Raw genomic sequence first — 5,870 nt, forward strand, 5'->3', positions numbered from 1 at the left:
TTAAAAATGTCATTTGTATACTTAGACTTTGCAGTTAGTAATGAGCCATTTTTACATCATATAATGTCATGCATGCAAAGAATTCTAGCCTGGGTTCTATTCTCAATTCTGTGATTAACAATACACACACACATTTATATATATGTATGTGTATGTATATATTTCCATGTGTGTGCATAATATATTCACACATATAATATAGAAATTATATTGATTTTATGTGTCATATATATTTTATATATAGTAGTATAAGCATACATTTATATTAAATATAGTCTGTATTAAATATATTTTTATCCTGTATGTACCTTGTTTATATTAAAAGTTTTTTTTTTCTTTTTAATTCCTCATTCAAAATCCAGTCCTTATGAAGGACAAGTATTGCCAATAACACATTCTCCTCAATCTTGGTTAGGCTAACCTCACCCAAGTGGGATTTCTGATTAAATTGTAAAGAGAATCTAATCCATTTGAATCTTTAGCTCATTGTTCAATTGAAGTGATCTGAATGGAGATGGATCTCTTTGTGTAGGATTACTGCAATTATGGGAGAGGGCTAACAAGATCAAGTCATGATCCCCAGCTCCTAATTAGAAAAAGCCCACCTTTCACTATTAATATTAGCTCATTAACCAATCAGATTTGATTCTCTCTCTCAGACACACTCCCTTTTCCAAAAGCATTCTGTGACATCTATTCAGAATTTTTGGTTACCTAGACTCCAAATTTATTATTTGCCAGCCTAATTCATAAATTATTCCCAGAAATTCTGTCTCTTGGACTTTTCATTCATCTCATTTGTACATATTTATATATTTTCATGTAGAATATAAATTACATGTATCACATACATTTATCCTATATGGGCTTTGTTTGTATATATTACCTCTATTAGAGCTAATAATCCTTGAAGGCAGGGATTGTCTTTTACCTTTCTAGCATTTAATACCTGTTGCATATAGAAATGGCTTAATTAGTACTTATTGATCGATCAACTTATTTTTGGCAAGTTACTTAACATTCTTAAGTTTGTTTTCTTACCTGGAAAATTGTAATGGCATCTCTGAACTTTTTCCTCCTCTAACATTCTGTAGAGCACTTTCATATTTGTGAAGCATTTACCTCAGAACAATTTTGTGAAATATTATGAATATTATTGTTCTCATTTTACAAATTAGGGAAGTGAGGTTCAATTTAAGGGATTTGGTCAGGGTCACCTACTCAGTGAGTGTTGGATTAAAGAATTTGAATTCAGGTCTTTTGATTCCAAGATAAATGCTGTTTCCATTAACCTTATCACTGCCTCTCTTGAACTTTTCTGGATATTGTAGAAACAAAGCTAATGTCATTTTAAATACATGCCTGCAATTCTTTTAAAATGATTCTATCATAAGTGTCAATACTTCCATCAATCTATAATCTCTTCAACGTGGGTATTACCTCTCTCAAGAATCTGCCCATGTGTTGTTTTTCGTTTCCTATGCAATTGTCTGTATTCATCCATAAATCCTCTATCTTCTATAATCTGTCCAATGTATTTGAATGTTTTGAATGAGCATGCTACTAGAGAGTCCATCTGTTGCTCTCCTATGGATCATAGGGTACAAAGCTGGAGGAGCATTTAGAGGCTAATTGGTTCACCTTTTCAGGTCACACATCAATGAATGAATGAATGAATGAATGAATGAATGAATGATGCATTTATTAAGCACTTACTATGGGCAAAGCACTAGAGATTCAAATTAAAAAAAAAAAAAACAGTTCCTGCTCTCAAGGAGTTCCTGTTCTTATGGCAAAGAATACATAAATGGAAATTTCAACTGTAAGTTAGATGGAAAGGTCTCATGGTCCTCAGGGTATAGATACAAAGCAGATGATGTCTTTTATTTAATGTCATTTCCACTGATAAAATCATATCAGTTTATGATGTTGAACTATTTAACAGCATCAAAGATTTTGGTGACAAGAATGTTCTTTTCTGGGTGTTCAATAGATATATGGTTGTGTCCATATTCTTGATGCTATTCCTCTAACAGAATGTAAGCTTTTTTAGTTTTGTCTTTGTATCCCTAGGACTTATGCTTGTTGAATGCCTGAAAGAATAAATGTCTTTGATTCTATTTCTTCTTGTTAGTAATATGCTAGAGACTTTTTTTTTTAAATGAAGCACTTTTCTTACATAGCTTTTTATGTCCCCTGCAAATGTGACACAATTCCCAAAATGATGTCCAATGATTCATAGTAAAGCAGAAAACTATTGGTATTTTTTAAAAGATGGATTTTGACAGCAGGAATTATTTGAAAGCAATTTTATTTCACCATATTCCATTTCCCAACCAAGCCTAGTGTCCATAGTGCAGGAATAGGCTGCCTATCTAACTAATAATCAAATTGTCATAATCTGGATAATAGGCATTCTTCACCCACTTAGTTTTTCCTGTGTAAATGGATAGCCTTAACTCTTTGGGTTTCAATGAAAATGTTCTGTAGTATCTTATTGGTAAAAATCAGGACAATAGGAACAAATAGGAACATCTAGAGAATTTTACCACCTATAATGAATCCCTCTTAAATCTGGACTTTTTATGGGAAACTCTTTCATGGTAATAATGAATATCTTTAGTCAACATGTTTCTATTTTATGAATCAGTTGATATTTATAATTAGAGAATCATCAAAGTTAGCTCTATAATTTGTTTTAATGATACCATCCTTGCTTTCTAACTGATGAGATTTCTAGGCTCTTCTCTTCTTGTAGCAATTAACACAAACTTTTCAAAAAGACAGTGGTAGAGTCAGTGTCTTTCCTTTTTTTCCATTTCCCCCTTTTTTTCCCAAGTCACAGAATCACAGAATGAAAGAACAGAAAGGGATGGCATTGGCCTTCTAGTATGATAAAAGGAGATCCCATTATACACACACACAGACACACACATGGATATCCCAACAAATGATTGTCCAGCCTTTGCTTGAAGACTTCAAGGGAGGGGGAACCCATCACCATTCAAAGCAGTTCATCCCACTAATGGACATCTAATTTGGGGGAAATATTGTTGTCAAACCTAAATCTGTTTCTTAGGACCTTCTACCAGTTGGTATTGGTTCTGCCTTATAGAGATAAAGAGAATAAATCTAATCTCTCCATCATGTGATGATCTCTCAAATACTTAAAACCAACATGTACTCCAAACCTTCTTTTCTCTTCTCATGCCCAGTTATTTTTACATACATATAGATTAAAGGCATATATATATATCTCTCCAAGAATTGCAATAGATTTGGGATGGAAAATGCCATTCACACCTAGAGAAAGAACTGTGGAAACTGACTATTGAGTGAAACATCCTATTTTCACTGTTTAGTTCACAAACAAAAGTGGTTTTTCCCTTTTGTTCTGATGTTTCTTTTACAATATGACTTAATATGGAGATATGTTTATTATTATTGTACATGTACAACCTATATCAGATTGCTTGCTGTCTTGAGGAAGAAGGGTGAGAAATTTGTAATTCAAATTTTACAAAGATGAATGTTAAAAACTATCTTTATATGCAATTGGAAAAAATAAAATTTTATAGATGAAAAATATATCTTTACTTTGTTAAATATTTCCCAATTACCTTTTTAAAAGTTTTTAACATTCACCTTTTAAAATATTGAGTTCCAAGTGCTCTCCAGCCTTCCTGCTCTTCCATCCCCTTTCAAGAAGGCAAACAATATGATCTTAATTATACATGTGATCATGCCCAGTTCTTTCAATCATCTTCATATGATATGAAGTTCAAGGACTTTCACCATCCATGTTGATCTTAACTGGACACTCTTCAGCTTATCAGAGTTCTTCTGACTCTCAGAGCCAAACAAAATACCCTAGATTGGGTCTGAAAAATGTCAAAGTACTGTGGAAATTATTCCAATATTTCCAGAAGTTATATGCCTTTTAATGCAGCCCAAGATTACATTAGCTTTTTTGGCTGCCATGTCACACTGCTGACTCATTCTGATACTAAACCCCATATTTTTAACTCATTTAGGTCAGCATTCATTTAAATAAGTTGGGCTAGAGCTATTGGATTTACACACAAGGGCTTGCTGTCCTTAAAACCAGTGATAAAAAAATGATAATTTTGATCTTAGCTTCAACAAGCAATTGATTTGGAAACAACTCAAACACTGGGAACCATTTTCTTTCTATTAAGAAATAACCAGTTTCATTTTCCATCATGCCATTTTGTGCTTGCCACATTTATCACTCTTTATCTTTTCTTCTTAGGAAAATATTCACAATATTGCAGATATGAGAATAATCTATAAGCATTTAACTTTTCATTTTAGAAAATTTCAACCCATATGTGAAAACGTAGTCTTTATCAGTTTTCTGTGTCCATTTTCACATTGCAATTACTGAGTATAGAAGTACATGTTGACTTTTGGAAGATCCTGTCATGTTAACACCTATGCTGTAATTACCTTTATACTTGTAATTTCCTTTTTTCTAAGATCAGATGACATGGGATCCTAAAGGGTCCTATGAAATTAATTTTTTTTGTTGGCTCTTGATAGAGTTTAAATTAATTACTTTATTTGTTTGTCGAAAGCACCCATCCTTCTTCCATTTAGCTAAAACATCTTTATGTCTTCTGATTTTACTGTATATCAAGAATATTGCTACGGGGAAAAAAAAGTTCATTTTTTTTTAGTTGTATAAACAATGCATTTCTTGCTGAACCAAAAAAGAAACCAAACAAAAACAAACTCATTTAGAGAATCAACAAATAAATAAATGTGTGTAGACAGTCTGAAAACTATCTGGTCTTTAGCACCTCCTGCTCTTTTCCTCACTACTCTGCACTATTAGAGATAAAGAAAAAGCTTTGTACACATTAGTGCAATGTTAGTGCACTAGTAGATTGGTCCAACCATTCTGGAAAGCAATTTGGACCTGTGACCAATAACTGAAGTTATCCAGGAAAAGTTTCCAGTTAAACAAAAATATTTATAGCCCCTCTTTTTTTGTGGTACAAAGGATTGGAAACTAAGGGGGAGGAGGTGTTCATCAATAGGGGAATAGCTAACAAATTATAAATGAATGGAATGGATTGCAATTGTGCTGTGAGAAATGACAAAAAAAGAAAGTCCAGGGAAATGGGAAGACTTGTATAAACTGATGCAGAGTGAAGTAAACAAGCAGGAGCACAATTTGTAAAAGAGCAACATTGTAAAGATGAACAACTTGGAAAGATTTAAGAAATTTAGTCAACACATGGAACAATTGTTAGTCTAGAGGATTGCTCTATCTGACTCCTCACAGACAGAAAGAAGATGGACTCAGGGTGCAGAATGAGACATACAGTTTGTGGATACAGCCAATGCAAAAATTTGACTTTTTATGCCATTGTAGACACCCACTGGACATATGGCCATTGGCATATCTCTCTCTTCTCTACAAAATGAGAATAGTAATAATCCTGACTTTTCAGGAGCTATTGTAAGGATAAAATGTGATATTTATACAGCACTTTGAAAACTTTAAAGTGTTATTTAAATGCTTTTATTATTATCATCATTATTATTTTTACTATGAATTTTTTATTATTAGTTTTTCTTTCTCTTCAATCAGGGAGAATGGGATTTTTGTAAAATTATTTGAAAACTTTATATATTGAAATATACTTTTATCATTATTGTATTTATTACTATGAATTATTACAAGTGTTTTGGTTTTCTTTTTCTTTTTTTACAAGGGGAAAAGTGAGAGTGAGAGAAAAATAGCTTTTGTCATTGAAAAAATTAAAATTAAATTTTAAAAAGGGCACCATGCTCAATGATTTTGTATTTTTATCTTTTTCTTAGGCCATCATGGAGAAAGA

This window comes from Sminthopsis crassicaudata, chromosome 1, assembly GCF_048593235.1.
Source record: "Sminthopsis crassicaudata isolate SCR6 chromosome 1, ASM4859323v1, whole genome shotgun sequence".
Lineage (NCBI taxonomy): Eukaryota > Metazoa > Chordata > Mammalia > Dasyuromorphia > Dasyuridae > Sminthopsis > Sminthopsis crassicaudata.